Here is a 17,068-nt window from a genome sequence, read left to right on the forward strand (position 1 = left end):
GCTAGTGATGCAGAGCATCCTTTCAAATGCCTCTGGGCCCTCTGTATCTCCTCCTTAGAAAAGCATCTGCCCAGGTCCTTTGCCCATTTTTTGATTGGACCGTTTGTCTTCTTGGAGTAAAGTCGAGTGAGTTCTTTGTATATCTTGGAGATCAAACCTCTATCTGATGTATCATTAGCGAATATATTTTCCCAAATGGTTGGCTCCCTTTTCATTTTGCTGATGTTTTCTTTAGCCGTGCAGAAGCTGCTTATTTTGATGAGGTCCCACTTGTTTATTCTTTCCTTTATGTCCCTTGCTTTAGGAGACATATCCGTGAAAAAATTGCTGCGTGGGATATCTGAGAGTTTCCTGCCAATGTTCTCCTCGAGGACTTTGATGGTGTTGCGACTTATATTTAAGTCTTTTATCCATCTTGAGTTTATTTTTGTGCATGGTGTCAGCTGATGATCCAATTTCAATTTTTTGCATGTAGCCATCCAGCTCTCCCAACACCATTTGTTGAAGAGGCTGTTATTGCTCCATTTTATGCTTCTGCCCCCTTTGTCGAATATTAGATGTCCATAGAGACCTGGGCTTATTTCTGGGCTTTCTATTCTGTTCCACTGGTCTATGGGTCTGTTCTTGTCCCAGTACCAGATTGTTTTGAGTATAGTGGCTTTGTAGTAGAGTTTGATGTCCGGTATTGTGATCCCTCCTACTTTGTGTTTCTTTCTCAAAATTGCTGCGGCTATTCGAGGTCGTTTATGGTTCCATATAAATTTTTGAAATGTCTGTTCTATTTCTGTGAAATACGTCATTGGTATCTTAATAGGGATTGCGTTGAATCTATAAATTGCTTTTGGTAGTATGGACATTTTAAGGATATTAATTCTTCCAATCCATGTGCACGGTATATGCTTCCATTTATTTGTGTCTTCCTTAATTTCTTTTTTCAATGCTGTATAGTTTTCTGCATACAGGTCTTTTGTGTCTTTGGTTAAATTTATCCCTAGGTACTTTATCTTTTTTCGTGCTATATCGAATGGTATATTTTTCCTGATTTCTTCTTCTTCTATTGCATTGCTGATGTACAAAAACGCCTTTGATTTCTGAATGTTGACTTTGTATCCTGCTGTCTTGCCAAATTCACTTATTAGGTTGAGGAGTTTTTTGGTACGGTCTACAGGGTTCTCTATGTACACTATCATGTCATCTGCAAACAATGATAGCTTTACTTCCTCCTTTCCTATTTGGATGCCTTTTATCTCTTTCTCTTGTCTGACCGCTGTGGCTAGGACTTCCAATACGATGTTGAAAGAAGCGGTGATAGCGGACATCCTTGTCGTGTTCCCGATCTTAGTGGGAAAGCTTTCAGTTTTTGCCCGTTGAGTATGATATTGGCTGTAGGTTTTTCATATATGGCCTTTATGACGTTGAGGAATGCCCCATTTATTCCCCTTTTGCTGAGTGTTTTGATCATAAATGGGTGCTGTACCTTGTCAAATGCTTTTTCTGCATCTATCGAGATGATCATGTGGTTTTTGTCTTTTCTTTTATTTATGTGGTGTATCACGTTTACTGATTTGCGTATATTGAACCATCCCTGCATCCCTGGGATGAATCCCACTTGATCGTGATGGATAATCTTTTGAATGTATTGCTGGATGCGGTTTGCCAATATTTTGTTGAGGATTTTAGCATCTATGTTCATGAGCAAAATTGGCCTGTAGTTTTCTTTCTTTGTAGGGTCTTTATCGGGTTTTGGGATCAGGGTGATGCTGGCCTCATAGAAGGAGTCTGGCAGTCTTCCCTCCTCTTGGATTTTTTGGAATAGTCTGAGAAGGACAGAGGTTAGCTCTTCCTTAAATGTTTTGTAAAATTCTCCTGGGAAACCGTCTGGCCCTGGGCTTTTGTGTGCTGGGAGTTTCTTGATTACTGCTTCAATTTCCCCAACTGTTATCGGTCTGTTCAAGCTTTCTGTTTCTTCCTCCTTCAGTGTTGGAAAATTATACTTTTCTAAAAATTTGTCCATTTCATCAAGATTTTCAAATTTCTTGGCATATAATTGTTCATAATAGTTTCTGATGATCATTTGTATTTCTGTGGTATCAGTTGTTATTTCTCTTCTTTCATTTCTGATATTATTAATTTGGGTCCTCTCCCTTTTTTTCTTGATGAGTCTGCTTAAAGGCTTGTCCACTTTATGAATCTTTTCAAAGAACCAGCTTCTGGATTGGTTGATCCTCTGAATTGTTCTTTTTGTCTCTATGTCATTCAGTTCTGCTCTAATCTTGACTATTTCCTTCCTTCTACTTGCTCTGGGATTTATTTGTTGTTGTTTCTCCAGTTCTTAAAGTTGTAATGTTAGGTCTTTTATTTGAAATGTTTCTATCTTTTTTAGGTAAGCCTGTATTGCTATGACCTTCCCTCTCAGGACCGCCTTTGCTGTGTCCCATAGGTTTTGGACAGTTGTCTGTTCATTTTCATTTGTTTCCAGAAATTTCTTGATTTCTTCTCTTATCTCATTATTGACCCATTCATTGTTTAATAGTGTACTGTTCAGTCTCCATGAGTTTGCAAGTTTTTGAAGTTTCTCTTTGAGTTTGATTTCGAGTTTCAAGGCCTTGTGGTCTGAGAAAAAGTTTGGTATTATTTCAATTTTCCTGAATTTGCTGAGGCTTGCTTTGTGTCCTATCATGTGGTCTATCTTTGAAAAACTTCCATGAGCATTTGAAAAGAATGTGTATTTTTCTTCTTTGGGATGTAAGGTTCTATATATGTCAGTTAAGTCTCTTTGATTCAGTGTGTCATTCAGCGCCACGATATGTTTATTAATGTTTTGTTTGGAAGATCTGTCCATTTTTGACAGTGGGGTGTTGAAATCCCCTACTATCAGTGTGTTGCTATCTCTATCTTTTTTGAAGTCATCCAACAATTTCCTGATAAACTTGGGGGCTCCTGTATTGGGAGCATATAAGTTTACAATGTTGATGTCTTCTTGATAGATTCTTCCTTTCAGTATGATAACGTGCCCCTCTGGGTCTCTCTTTATGGCCTTTGTTTTGAAATCCACTTTGTCTGATACAAGTGTGCCAACGCCAGCCTTTTTCTCATGTCCATTTGCTTGGGATGTTATTTTCCATCCCTTTACTTTCAATCTGTGTAGGTCTTTGGCTCTGAGGTGGGTCTCCTGTAGGCAGCATATGTGTGGGTCATGTTTTCTTATCCATTCAGCTACCCTGTGTCTTTTGATTGGGGCATTTAGTCCATTCACATTGAGAGATATTACTGATAGAAACTTACTCATCTTTTCTCTTTGTACTTGTGTTCCTCTCTGTCTCATTCTTTTCCTTCATCTGCTTAAACCAGTCCCCTTAGCATATCTTGGAGTGCTGGTTTGGTAGAGATGTATTCTTTTAGCTTTCTTTTGTCTGGGAAACTCTGTATTTCTCCTTCTATTTTAATGGAGAGCCTAGCTGGGTAGAGCAGCCTTGACTGTAGGCCCTTGCTTTTCATGGCTTGGAATATTTGTTGCCATTCCCTTCTGGCTTGTAGTGTTTCTGTTGAGAAGTCAGCTGCTAGGCGTATCGGGGCCCCCTTGTATGTTACTTTCTCCTTCTCCCTTGCTGCCTTGAGGATTCTCTCTTTGTCTTTGACATTTGCCATTTTAATGATGACGTGTCTTGGAGTGGACCTCCTTGGGTCCTTCTTGAGTGGGGTCCTCTGTGCCTCCTGGATCCATGAGAGCCTTTCTCTCCTCAAATTAGGGAAATTTTCCATCATTACTTTTTCGAGGAGGTTCTCTATTCCTTGCTCCTCTTCTTCTCCTTCTGGTATCCCTATTATACGGATATTATTGCATTTCAGGTTGTCTTGCATTTCCCTAAATGCTTCTTCATTCTTTTTGAGTCGTTTTTCCATTTCTTGTTCTTTCTGGGAGCTTTTTTCTACCTTGTCCTCCATCTCACTGATTCGATCCTCAGCTTCATCCAGCCTGCTTTGGATTCCTTCTACTGTGTTCTTCAATTCAGAAATGGTATTCTTCATATCCTCTTGTGTCTTCTTGATAGTTTCTATGTCCTTTTCCAGGCTGATATAGTTTGCTGTAAGATCCTGATAGTTTCTCTGCAGTTTCTCATAATTCTCTTTGAGCTGGCTGAGCTCATTGAGCTTCCTTAGAACCATTGTTTTAAATTCCATATCTGATAGTTCCCTTGCCTCTATTTCATTGAGCTCTCTCTGTGTGGAGTCCCCTTTTCCACTCATTGGAGGGGAACTTCTTTTTCTTCCCATTTTTGTGAGAGCCTGTTAAGTATTTTTGTCCTTTACTTTTCTTTCTGGGCTTGCCTCTGATGATGTCAGTTGTTGACCCGATACAGCCTTGGGTTGTTTGTTTGAGTGTTTCAGGAGTCTAATGCCTGTGTCTGACTCCTGCTTGGAGCAGCTCTGTGACCCCTTCGGTCAGGGCTGAGCTATTTTTTGGGATCTCTCTGCGCTCTCACGCGGGCTCCTTGAGCGCGTTCCCAGCGCGGCAGGGTCCCCCACCTGCCTGGGCTCGCATGTGCTTGCCCCAGACCAGGGGGCTTATTCGCGATCTCCCGTACTCATCTGGCCTCCCTGGCACGCGAGCTTCGCGGCACTGGTCAGTTTAGGGTCTTCTATTGTGTGTTTTCCCAGCTTTTGGCTCTTTGGGTGCGTTGCTTGCCCTCACCAACTGGGGACTACGGAGATGGGAGGAAATCACCTCTAGGACTCTCCGGTTAATCCTGTTTCTGGTCTCTCCTCCAGGGACTCTGGGCAGCTCTACTTATTTTGTGGGCCGCTCCGCAATCGTGCGGGTAGGTCAATATATGCCTGCCCTTGCCCCTCTGTGCACTCCTTCGCAGGCCGTATGGGTGCCAGTCTGTGTGAGACCTTGCCGGCAGGTGCAAGCATTGGCCAGCCCGCGTGGGTCACACACACGCTCGCCAACCCTCGCCAGTCACTCGGCGCAAGTGTGCGCGCCTGCTCTGGGTGTTTTGGGGGTGTCTATGTTTGCCTTTGGGTTTTTGGCTCTTTGGCGGTGTGGCCTCTTCCCGCGCAGTGGAGACTTGGCAAGGAGAAGGAGTTGGGACTCCTGGGTTCCTCCTCCCGTTCTTTCCCCAATGCCTCCGTTTCTAGTCTCCCCTCAGGGGCCTCTGGGCAGTTCTGTGACCCCTTCGGCCGAGGATCCAACCCCTGTGCGGACTGCGTTTCAATCGCAGGCAGTCTGGTTCATGCGCGCCCCGCTTCTGCCTCTTTGGGGTCGCGCCTTTCCAGCCCACAATGGAGACTACCGAGAACGTGGAGGGAGTCGGGACTCCCCGGTTCCTCCTCCCGTTCTTTCCCCAATGCCTCCATCTCCAGTCTCTCCTGAAGGCTCTCCCAGCCAGTCTGCACTCAGCCCCGCAGCTCACACGCGTACAAGCTGTGTGCGGAGCGCACAAAAGGCAGGTTAATTGATTCCCTTATGCCTGAGTGAGATGGTAGCTGCAGAGTGGGAAGTGCGTTATCACCCAGGCTCCACCGGCCACAGTGTCAGTTCTCTTCACAAAGTTTTCCTCACCAGTCTTTTCCCAGGCACCAGCCCACCCTGCTGCTGCCTGTACCCAGCGATGAAGGAGGGTGGCTGCCGCTGCAACTTTTGCATTTGCCCTTTAAATGTCTTTTTGCATCCCCAGCCACCTGTCTCTGGCAGAGAGCACCCCTAAGCTTTTTGGGGTTGCATTTTGTCTGTATTTTCTCGGCTTTAGCTGCTGTAGTTTAGGGGTTCCTTTTTATGATTCAGACCCCGTTCTTCTCGGGGGGACGCTAACTGGCCGTTTCAATGTCCCCCTGGTGCTGGTGCCTGTGGGCGCCCAGCCCACCCTCTCGAGCCTCCACCACAATTCTCACCCGTAGGGATGTGTGAGAATCGAATCCACTGTCCGCGGCACCAAGGCTGCTCTCCCACTATCGCTCCACTGCTTTCCAGGTGATTACTCCATTATTTAGTTGCAATTCCAGTTTGGTTTTGGGAGGAGGTCAGCGTGACTCCCTTTCACTCCTCCGCCATCTTTCTCCCTGATCTTATTTTTCAGATATTGAACCACCATTGCACTTGGGCTCTAGTGTATTATTATTTTGATATTTTCCTCGATTTGATGCACTAATGTTTTTTAAATATTTTTGAATCTATATCTTTAATAACAATAGGGCTATTCAGATTATCTATTTTATCTTGTCAACATAAGCAGTGTCCAAACCTGTAAGAATTTTTAACATGATAATAATAACAACGAGATGATTCTGTTCTCCCTTTGATGTGGTGCCTGTGCTTTGAGGGGCCCAGAAAAAAGGAAAGTTGACATTCCCAAGATACGTTATCATAGATGGAAAAAGGCAATAGACAGGCTCAATTAAGGTAAAGATTGACTTTTGTCAGGGAGAACATGACTGCCTGCCATGACCTGCTTTTAGTTAGAAAGTTTTAATTTCAGACCATCCTATATGGTTATTTTAGGTCACTAAATTTGTAAGGCCATCACACAGGCCTCCCCTGAGCTTATCACTAATATTTGGACCCTTTTCCATCCACAATCTCAAGTAAATTGTGATAGACTATTAAATGGAGTTTATTTCATCTAAGTTGTCAAATTTAGGGCATAGAATTAGTTTTAGGATTCCCTTACAATCCTTTTAGGTCAGCAGTGATAGCACCTCTTTCATTCTTCATATTGGTAATTTGTGTTTTCTCTGCATTTGTTCTTTGTCAGTCTTACAAGTTTATCAATTTAATTTATTTTTTTACGAAGAATGAGCTTTTGGTTTTATTGATTTTTCTCTTTCAGTTTTCTGCTTTTTATTCATTTTTTTGTGCATGTCCTAATTTTATTCTTTTTCTAATGACTTAAGGTTAAAGCTTAGAATGATTCCAGATTTTTCTTCTTTATTTTCCTTTTTCCCGTTTTTTAAGGTTTATTTTATTCTCATTCAATAGAAACGGGAAGGTAGAAAGAGAGAGAGGAAAAGAGAGAGAGAGACATTGGTGTGAGAAACATTGATCAGTTGCCTCCCTCATGTGCCTGGACTAGGGATCTAACCTGTAACCTGTGCATGTGCCCTAGTCAGAAATTGAACCAGCAGCCTTTCAGTGTAGGGGACAATACTCCAACCAACTGAGTCACATTGTCCAGGGCAAGATTTTCCTTCTTTTCTAATATAAATATTTAATGCTATACATATCCCTGTAATCACTGTTTAGCTGCAAGTTGCAACCAGCTTTCTATTGGTTGTAGTAATAATGTCAGTTCCACACATTGGACATTGATCTTTTAGGTCCATGCTCAAAGATACATTTATTTAAAATTATGCTTTATTGGTTATGCTATTACTGTTCTCCTAATTTTTTCCCCTTTTGCTCTGCTCCACTCAGCACCTCCCACTCCCTCAGGCAAGCCCCCCACCTGTGTTCATGTCCACAGGTCATGCTTATAAGTTCTTTGGCTACTCCCTTTCCTACACTACACTATACATTCCCATGGCTGTTCTGTGACTACTTATTTATACTTCTTAATCCCCTCCCCCCTCCCCCTTCCCATCTCTTTATCTTTAACCTTTGGCACTTTAATTATGATGCGTTGGAGTGGGCCTCTTTGCATCCATCTTGTTTGGGACTCTCTGCTTCCTGGACTTCACCAAATTAGGTGAAGTTTTCTTTAATTATGTTTTCAAATAGATTTCCAGTTTCTTGCTTTTTGTTTTCTCCTTCCCCTGTGATGCGAATGTTGGATTGCCCCACAGGCTGCTTACATTATCCTTGTTTTTTTTTGGATTCTCTTTTCTTCTTGTTCTGATGGATTGTTTTTTTCTTCCTTATGTTCCAAATCATTGATTTGATTGTTGGCTTCATCCACCTTACTGTTCTGTCCCTGTAAATTGTTCTTTGTTTCAATTAGTGTATCCTTCATTTCTGACTGGATCTTTTTTATATTGTTAAGGTCCTCACTAAGGTCCTTGAGCATCATTATAACCAGCGTTTTGAACTCTGTATCTGATAGATCACTTATCTCCATTTCATTTAGCTCTTTTTCTGGAACTTTGATCTTTTCTTTCATTTGGTCTATGTTTCTTTGTCTCCTCCTTTTGGCAGCCTCCCTGTTTGTTTCTGTGTATTAGATAGAGCTGCTTTGACTCTGTGTTTTGGTAGTGTAGCCTAATGTAGTAGGTGTCCTTTAGGGTCCAGTGACGCAGCCTCCCCTATCACCCAAGCTGGGTACCCCAGGTGTGCCCATCATGTAGGCTGACTACACCCTCCTCTTATAGCTGAATCTTGATGGTTACTGGCAGATTATTGGGAGAGATTTACCCAGGCCAGTCAACTGCAAGGATTGGCTGTGACCACTTACTACCAACCTCTACCCTCCGTGGAGGATCAGCTGTGTGGCAGCATGCCAGTGTGATCTGTAGCTGTCTACGGGATGTGCTGGCCCTAGGATTTCCCTTGTGGTGCAGGCCAAGATCAGCTCCCACCTGTGTTTTACCCTGGGCCACCCTGCCCAAGTTATAAAGCAATCTGAGGTGGCTGTTAACTTGTGCTGGGCTTGGAGATTTCCAGGCTAAGCCAAGTTGTCAATCTAGGCTGCTAGTTCCTGGCCTGGGGCCCACTGAGTCAGCTGCTGCATGTTTGAGAGGATTTAGGAAGTTGTGAAGCATGAGCCAAGACCATCCGTTTATATGGAAAAGCAGCTGGGATGAACCAGTAAGTTGGGTGGGGTAGTATCTTGGAATCTCTAAAGCAAGTCAGTGTTAGCCAGGTTGATGGAATATTAGACACAGCACTAGTCTGCTAGATCTGTTGGCAGGGAGGGCCCAGAAAAGGGACAATGGCCTTTGTTCACCTTCATGCCAGGCACCTCAGCCTCCCTCTGCATGCCACTGGTGCCACTCCAGCTGCCACCCTGGCGCTGGAGCCCAGAGGGAGTGAGTCTGAGTAAGTGAGTCTATGTGTGAATTCTTTAAGCGGAACTGCTTGGGGCTCCAGAAGTTTATTCCACTGACTCAATCCCCATTGGTTTTTGCAGCTAGAAGTTGTGGGGACTTACCTTCCTGGCCCTGGAACCCTGGCTGGGGGGCCTGATGTGGGGCTGGGATTCCTCAGTCCTGAGATATCCCTCCTGAATTTTTATCCACCACATGTGGATGTGGGACCAGCTCCTTCCGCATCTGCGCCCCTCATACCAATCTGGATGGAAGCAGTTTGGATGTGGTTTTTTTAATTCAGTAGTTGTCAGACTTTCATTCTACTTGATTTCTGACAGTTCTGAACGATGGTGGTTCTACATTTTAGTTGTAATATTTTTGTGGTTGTGCAAAGAGGTGAGGCCTGTCTGCCTATGCCGCCATCTTGACTGGAAGTCCTCAGGCAATAGGCTACAGCATCTGGTATTCCCAGGCAGTTTCCCATGTAAATACTAACCAGGCCTGACCCTGCTTAGCTTCCAAGATCAGATGAGATCGGTTGCGTTCATGGTGGTATGGCCGTAGACAAAGATAAGTTCTTTAGGGTTGGATCTGTGCATGCACATAGCTCAGGAGGCCATCCAGGGGCTCATAATATTTTGGGGCCAATGTCCTGAAATCCTCCTACTCTTTTGTTTTTCTGATACTTTCCAGTTCCCTGGTGCTTTCCTTTTTTAGTCCTCTAACCAAGAAACTGGGGCTTCACTTGTCCCACTGTGAAACTTCCTTACCAAGACTATGGCCACATCCAGGGTCAAGGCAATAAAAGAACAGAGAGAGTAAGAAAACAATAGTTTAAAAAAACAAACAACAAAACCCATCCTACTTGGATCATGGTTCTATCAGAAAAGAAGGTACTTGTGGGCTGCACAGAGCTGAGGCATGAAAAAAAATGGGAGTCAAGGAAAAGGTCAAGGGTGAAGGGTGGGGGCTGGGAGAACAATTTCTTGCAGTCTGGGTGTTTGGAGACAATTTTCTGCTTCTCAGCCTGAACGGGAAGGCTTTCCTGGGCTCTCTGTTGCCACTGATGTCCACCTCCATGGTTAAGGTTGCCTGAGGATAGTCTGAGATAATGGGGGAGTGAAATGGTAAAACTCACCACCAGCTCAGTTTTACTTCAAATTATTGTCTCACAATTCTTCTGCTGTTGTTTGATTATAAAACACCTCAAATAGCTTCTCTAGGTGTTCTATCTAGATTTTATAGTCACATTTTATGGGAGGCAGAGTAAAATGTTCTTACTCCATTTTTCCATGAATTGAAATCCCCCCTTTTTTCCTTAAAATAGATTTCTACAAGTGAGATCCTGAGGCCATTTTTTAAAGTGCTTTTTATTTTGAAATAATTTAGATTCACAGGAAGCTTGACACAAAAAATTACACGGCAGCTTTCCTTAATGCTAATAACTGACATAACTACTACTATATCAAAAGTCAAGAAATCAATCTTGGGACAATCTACAGAACTTAGATTTCACAAGTATTCATGTACTCATTTGTGTGTATGTGTATATTGCTCTGTGCAGTTTTATGCATGTAGCTTTGTGTACCTACCACCACAGTCATGATATGTAACTACCATAACCACAAGGCTTCCTTATGCTACCACTTTATAGCCACACACCTCTCACCCCTATCCTCTAGCAACTATTAGTCTGTTTTCCATCTCTATAATCATGTTACTTCACGACTTTATAGAGGCAGAATCATATAGTTCGTATCCTTTTGAAATTGGCTTATTTAACTCAGCATAATTTCCTTGAGTTTATCCAAGTTGTTGCATGTATAATAGAATCTTCTTTTTAAATACAGGATAGTATTCCATAATATGACTGTACCACAGCTTGGTTAACTATTCACCACTGAAGGACATTTGAATAGTTTCCCATTTTGGGATATTACAAATAAAGCTGCTATGAATATTCATGTGAAGTATTCTGTCAAGATAAGTTTGCACTTTTCCAGTATAGAAACCTAAGATTGCATTTTCTGGGTCATATGGTAAGTCCATTTTTAGTTTTAAGAGAAACTGCCAAACTATTTTTCAGTGACTGTACTATTTTATATTGTCACCAGCAATGTATGAGTGCTCTGGTTCTCTCCATCCTCACCAGCATTGACATTATCACTATTTGGTGGTGGTTGTGTGTTTGTTTTGTTTTTAGCAATTTTAATAGGTGTGTAGTCATATTTCACTGTGGTTTTAATTTGTACTTCCCTAATGGCTAATGATGTTGACCACCCTTTCATGAGCTTTTCTTCCCATCTGTATATTCACTTTGTTCATATATCTCTTCATATTTTTATATACTTCAATTTTGCCTATTAATGTTGAGTTCTGATAGTTCTTTATATGTTTTAGACACAAGTTCTTTGTTAGATATATGATTTGTAAATATTTTATCCCAATCTATAATTTATATATAAATCCCAATCTATATTATATCACAAATATAATTTGTCTTTTCATCATCTTAACAGGGTCTTTTGCAGAGAAAAATAATTCTAATTTTAATGTGGTCCAATTTATCAATTTTTTATATGGATGTACTTTTGGTGTCAAGTCTAAGAACCCTTTGTCTAGTTCTTCCCTTCTTCTCTGCCCTCCTCCACCCCCACTTCAGCCAGTACCTTGATCTTGGACTTCCCAGCCTCCAGAACAGTAAGAAATTTGTTGTTTAAGTTACCCAGTTTATGATATTTTTAAAAATAGCAGATGAAATGGACTAGGACCATAGGAGAAGAAAACCCAGGAATTCAGTGCAGTGACACTCCTCAAGTCCTGTACTTACTGGACAGCCTGCCTTCCTCTTTTCACCTTACAGAGTCCTGTTAGGATTATCTATTAGATTATTTCCAGTGCATGTAGTCATATTTAGAGGGAAGAAATAGGGACAGGTGAGTCTATACCATCTTGTCATGAAATGCCCAGGCAATATTTCAAGCATTTGGGACATGTTGCCACAATGTATGTTCCCTGAAGAGGACATAACAATTTATACTTCTACCAGCAGTGTCGGCATGTGTCCATTTTCTTCACCCATGAAAACATTTAATATGATTTTTGTTTTTAAATTTTGCTTTTGGTTCCTAATAAGATGGAAGCCCAGACACTAAAATGAAAACCCATGAGAAATCTCTGGGGAGGCACAGTGTGGTCCAGGTAAGAGGTGACGCATGTTGTGGAGTGGAAGTGGCTATGCAGCCCACCCAGGGTCAGGCTGGAGGAACTCCTACCTGCACCACCTTGGCTCACTGCCTGCACAGCACTGCTCTTGCCAGGGGCTCCTGTACCAGATGCAGGTGTCCAGACAATGCCAGAACAGTCTAGTACCTACCTGGACTGAGTATCACACAGGTTAGCTACCTGCCGCATGACACTTACCTATGCCAAGGGACAGTCAACTGTAATGCAGGTTGTTAGTCCCTAGACAAAGATGGCACCCAGGCTAAAAAGACAGGGAAAGTTTTCTGAGGGCCATATTAGCCCAGTGAGGATGAGCATAAAAGGATAGTTCAACCATATTATCTCACTGTATGCTCTGACTTCAGGAGCATACTGGCCACCTTCTCTGAACTTACATGGAAGGTATTGCTTGGGTATAAGGCTTTCTGCCCCTCCTCCCAAGTATATTTGGCTAACCAAGGTGGCCATGGGGGGAAAATGAGACACATGGGAAGAGTTAAACTCAGAGAATGACCACAAGCAATACCCGAGGAAACAGAACATAGACAAGACAGAAAGCATTTGCATGTGCATAATAAACACCCTCAGGAGGATATTGGAAATATGAGGCTGTATGATGCAGTTATGAAAGAGACCCAGCTTGGGGATATTGGGTATGAACACTGTAAGTGCTGAAATGATGAACTTGTTGGAAAGGTAAAAGAGCAGAAGAACAAATGAATGGGGATGAGGTTGAGGTTTCTTAGGGTAGAGATAAGGAAGAGGCCAATGAGATGAAGAGTTAAAGAGGGACAGAAATGAAGAGAGGCATTCGCATTTACCTGAGTGCTAGAAGGAGAGAAAAGATCAGTAGGTAAGAGGAAATATCTGAAAAATAAAGAGAATTTTCCTAGTTCTTGCCAGTGGTGAATGTGCTCAGTGCTTTTTAATTTCTGCCAGTCTGGTAGACACAAGAAATAATTTCATTTAAATTTGCACTTAGATAACTACAGGGCTTTAGCATACTCACAAATGTTTATTAGCCATCTTTATACCTTCTATGATTTGTGCATATCTTTTGCTCATTTTTCCTGTTGGGTTGTATACCATATTGATTTTGTAAAAGATTCTTATATTAAGGATATAAATCTTGTGGCTGGTTGTAAATCTCATAAGTATTTTTCCTTAGTATGATACTTGTCCTTTGACAAGTCCACAGTGTCATGCTTTGCATAGAGGTTAAATGTTCACACAATGAGATTTTGTTATTTCCCTTTATGCTTTGAGGTTTGTACATCCTGTTTGAGTGAATCATTCCTACCTCTTTAATTACAAACATGACCTGTTTTAAATATTTCTCTATTATAAAAGCTTTTTTCACATGTTCTCTAAATTTTTCATTTTTATTCTTTAGCTTAAAAACATTTAATTAACAATTATTAAAGTGTTACTTTTCAAATCAATATTATCATTTATTATTGGTTATTTTATTTACTGTTATTGATTTACATTTTATTTATTAATTTTGAAGAAAATTTTAGTTTGTAAACATTCCATCAATATAGGAATAGTTTAGAAAGGACGTGTTTTCTCTTTAACTCTCCCTCAAATTTTGCATCGTATTGTCTCTATTGCTGACGTGTATCTTTCAGATAGATCTCTTTGTAGGAGACACAGTCATACACTGATTTTTCTTCCTCCTTGCAGTTTCTTTAAAAACCAAACACAAATAGGATTGTTTTATCTGGACACTTTTGAACTATTACAAGTGTCTTGGGAGATCTTTCTATGTATCATTGTACTGTGTGCATTTATGTATGTGTGTGATACCCTTGTTCAGCCAGTTAATCTTGTAGAAAGAACTGAGGAGCTTCCAATTTTCTCCCATGACTTACAAATGTCCATTGCAGAAATCCCCTCTTTCTGAAGGCAGGTGGACCCACTCTAACACCTTTCTTGCTTGTTTAGTTTATGTTTATTGTTCTTTTCAGTCTTCTGCCTGCTTAAGCCATATATATATATACATACACACATATACTAAATATATATTCATATTCTGAGAAAACCTTTTATTTCATTCAGACAAAACAAAATCAACCAGAATGAACCTGTACCTACTATTATCTTGTGGTTTAAAACATCCCCTTCGTAGCTGTTGTCATGTCACTTTTTTTAACGTAACTTTTCAAATTTATACCATTTTTTTCCTATTGCTTGACTTCCCAGAGTTTTGCTTATTTTAATGATGTTTTCAAAGAATCAGTTTTGGGTTTTATTTGTCAAGCCTACTTTTATTATGGTTGTTTTAAAATTAAATTAGTTTATATCTTATTCCTTTTCAAAAGATCTGCTTATGTTACTTGCTTAGTTATATCTTTCTTATATTTAAGTATATACATATATACTCAGGGCTATACAATTTCCCCTGCATACTTATTTGGACATACTCCATAGGTTTTGATAGGTCATGGTCTTACTGTATTTTGTTTCTAAAGAGTTTTCACTTTAGTTTTTATTTTACTCACCCTTGAACATTTATAACTATATATAACTATATAGTCTTAAATGTTTAATATAGTCATATTGTTAATATTTTACTTTATAGCTTCTTCATTTGAGTATTTTACTTCAGGCTAAGGAAAATATTTTCTCCTAAAACTCATTAGAATCTATATATTGATTTTTAACTCACCTGAATGTTTCTTGTATAATGTGTGAAATAGGGCTCTATATTTGTTTTATTTCAAGTAATAGTGGTCCATGCACCTTATTTGTTGAATAAGCCTTATTTTCCCCATTGATTTGAAATATTAATTTAATCATGTATCACATTGTTAGATATATACATTTGTTTCTAGAATGCTCATTGTAGTTCATTGATATACTTGATTATTTCTGTGCTGGTGTCATGTTTTAATTGCTGAGACTTTATAATGACTTTAAATTTTTTAATATTTTATAATTGACTTTGACATTTAAAAAAATAAAATCAATCTGCATTAAAGAAAGAAAGAAGGAAGGAAGGAAGGAAAGAGAAAGAAATCAGGAATGAATGAACTCTTCTGCCTTTTATGACAGCATGCATGAAACTGGAGAATATTATGCTAAGTGAAATAAGCCAGTTAGTGTAAGACAAATACCATATGATCTCACCTATAAGTGGACTCTATTCAACAAAATAAACTAACGAACGAAATAAAACACAGGCATGGAAACATGGAGCAGACTGAAAGTGACAAGAGGAGATGGGGAAAGAAGACAATGGTGGAAAGAAAGGGTAGGGACTAGACAAAGAACATGTATGAATGATCCATGGACATGGACAACAGAGTGGGAATTGACTGTGGGAGCAGGGGGTTGGGGTGGGATGGGTGAAGGAGATCAAAGGGGGAAATACTGAGACAAGTATAGTAGAATAAACATGACTTAAAAATTTAAAAAATTTAAAAAGTATAACTTTTTAAAAATATAACTATTATTGTAACAAATGGTAAGTTTTGTGTTATGTATATGTTACCACAATTTTTCAAAGGCATGGATTTTGGAACCACTCTGCCTGTTTTAAAACAGTTTACTAAAACTTGTGCCTTGGTCCTCATCTGTTTAGTAGGAACCCTACTATCAAAGCATGATTTTGGGGTAACACTGTCAGATCTGTTAGAGTGCTGGGACCATGACTTAGTGATGGCTGTGGCTTCCTTTCCTGGTTGTTTGCAGGGGTGCAGAGATGGGAGCTCTGATCAGCATCTTGTTTATCCTCAGCCTCCTTCCAGGAGGGCTTTGTCATACTTCTCTCCTTGAAGCCTCAGTAACACTCTCTGCCCATGATGTCCTACTTGTTCCCTGACCTCCTGTCATACCTTGTTTTTCAAGCACAGCTGTAGAGGTGGTTCCCTGGGATGTGTGTGAAGCTGAAACTTCTGGGGAAGCAAGCAGGCTTATGCTCCCTAGTTGATTATACTTAATAATGCCTGATTCCCTTTGCTCCCTTCCTTTATAAATATCTAGCTATCTACACTAACCCCTACCTGACCCTGACCACTGTCATTCCTCTTCCTGGCACAGGTGTCCATTTTCTCTCAACACTTAATATTTGTTGAGACACCTGATTTCCCTCACTTAATGCTAAAGTCCTAGACAAGGTCCTCACTTGTGACTGGCCAAGACTGCAGGAATACCTTCACTGATCTCTACGGTACCAGAGCCAGCAGCCAGCCAGCTGAACCCCAATGCTTCCCTGGTCACAGAACTGACCTCAATGTCAAGTTCCTTGCTGCCCTAATATGTGGTCACGGTACCCTGTCAGCAAATGCTGTGGGATTGGACACAGAGTGTCTTCTTTCTGGGCCTCAGTTTCCCTATCTATGATATAAACAAATAGGGTCATCCAGATATGATGCTGCATACCTTTATAATGGTAAGCTGTGTCAAGCTGTGTGTAAGTGTACTAGGGCCCACTTAGGTGTGATGGAGTGTATGTGTTCATGTGTGAGTGCACATGAGTGAGTGTCCATGTGTATACATGCAAGTAAATGTGCATGTTTGTGTGTTCAGATGGGACAGCCCCAGCTCCCAGCTGGGAGAGTTCCTCTAACCATCTGGGGCATAAAGAAGGAGGAACATTTCGCCCTGCTTGGTGGTCCAACTTCCAAGATAAGTAGCTGCTGAGTTTGGGTTTTGCTCCCAACCAAGAGGGGGTGCCACAGACAAGCAGATGCCAAGAAACAGCAAGAGGCCCCACGGGCTCCTCAGCCTGGTTGGGAGAGAGGAGGCCAAGTGCCACTCTAATTCATGGCAAAGACTGACGATGAGAACAATTATCATCAATTACTACAGCACTTATACCCCCAGGTACAGATAATACACTGACCATATAATGTGCAATCTCATTTCCCCAATATTT

General features: G+C 41.0%; 1 pseudogene; it reads right to left on the reverse strand.

Annotated features, from left to right (window-relative positions):
* Positions 1–9,408: 9,408 nt before the first annotated feature.
* Positions 9,409–9,527, reverse strand: LOC129073201 (uncharacterized; annotated as a pseudogene).
* Between the last annotated feature and the right edge of the window lie 7,541 nt (positions 9,528–17,068).

Source organism: Pteronotus mesoamericanus, unplaced genomic scaffold (genome assembly GCF_021234165.1).
Source record: "Pteronotus mesoamericanus isolate MK-2021 breed Mesoamerican mustached bat unplaced genomic scaffold, CSHL_Meso_final contig_35, whole genome shotgun sequence".
Taxonomy (NCBI): domain Eukaryota; kingdom Metazoa; phylum Chordata; class Mammalia; order Chiroptera; family Mormoopidae; genus Pteronotus; species Pteronotus mesoamericanus.